This window comes from Enhydra lutris, unplaced genomic scaffold, assembly GCF_002288905.1.
Source record: "Enhydra lutris kenyoni isolate GAN:26980312 unplaced genomic scaffold, ASM228890v2 scaffoldscaffold87, whole genome shotgun sequence".
Classification (NCBI taxonomy): Eukaryota; Metazoa; Chordata; class Mammalia; order Carnivora; family Mustelidae; genus Enhydra; species Enhydra lutris.
In genome coordinates, this window is record NW_019154171.1 from 1,414,396 (window position 1) to 1,415,732 (window position 1,337).

General features: G+C 35.5%; 1 pseudogene; it reads right to left on the reverse strand.

Moving 5' to 3' along the window:
* Positions 1 to 530: 530 nt before the first annotated feature.
* On the reverse strand, positions 531 to 938 carry LOC111161931 (annotated as a pseudogene).
* Positions 939 to 1,337: the final 399 nt, after the last annotated feature.

Consider the following 1,337-nt stretch of genomic DNA (forward strand, 5'->3'; position numbering starts at 1 on the left):
AGAATAAGAAGATTTAGTTTTGTTTAAATAAAATTAACTAACATTTTAAAAAATCATTATATTAATCAGAATTTGTTTAGATGTTACAACTTAGCTGTGTTATACAAAGCAGTTGACAGCCCAACTAGATACAAAGTAAGTGTTTAGATCAGTGTCCAGCTCAGACTTTAGGACTGTCTGAGTTTACTTCAAGGATCTGTGATCTGTGATGTACTTGAATCCTACCAGACTTCCCTGCTTATAGTCTACCTGGTCTCAGATTCCCAGATGGTCAGATGGCCATATAAGGCATCACCATAGTGGAGGGGGCTTTATATTTATTTATTTTTTTCTTGAAGAAGATGCTCCAGAACACAGCAAACAGGGATCCTTGGCATCTTGTAGATGTCCAGGACATTTAATATTTACACATGGTCTTTAAATATCACTGTCTTGATTTTCCTTCTAAATGAGGAAAGGAAAAAGAGGTTTTAAATTTTGTTCCTTTTTTATAGTTTTATTAACACAAATATAACATGTACATACACTGTCTATTCATTTTCTTTGCTGTGTATCCTGGCATTGGGATTGGTGACTCTGATGGCCAGCTGGGCTGCTCTTTCAACAATGACTTTGTGATCTTTAGAGCAGACATTGTGAGCATTCTCTACACAGTAAGATTTGTTGCACATCAACAGCACTTCAAGCTTCTTGATCTTGTGAAATAGGAACTTTCAGAAGCCATTGGGCAACAAGTGCTTTGTTTTTTTGTTGCTCCTGTGACCACTGCTGAGCATCAAGATCTGGCCCTTGAATCTTCTGTGCTCCCTACTCTCTATGCCTATGCATCTCCACTAGTTGCTCTTAATTTTGACATCTTGGTCTGACTGGTGGTACATGAACTTCTTGGTCCTCTTTTTAATGATCTTGAGCTTCACCAGAGTTCTGAGGGTGACCATGATGATGAGTAGGAGATTGGCTACCACCTCTATAGGCAGCACCAAGGAAGACAAGGAAGTTTTTAATTTTGCTGGAATCCAAGTTATTTGTTTTTCTTTTGTGAATTTTGCTTTCAGTGTCTTATCTAAAATTTTGCCAGAATTAGTGTCAGAAAGACTGTCCTATGTTTTTTTCTAGAAGTTTTACAAATTTGGGATTAAGATCTATACAGCTATTTTGTCTTTTTGATGAATTGTCCCTTGATCCAAATAATATGACTTTAGTTACCTATGTTAATATTATTTGCTCCGAAGTCTACTTTAATCTTATATTAATGTATCTGCTGCAACTTTCTCTTATTTTTAGAATGATATACTTTTTCTCATCCTTTTATTTTTAACCTATTTGTGTCTTAGTAT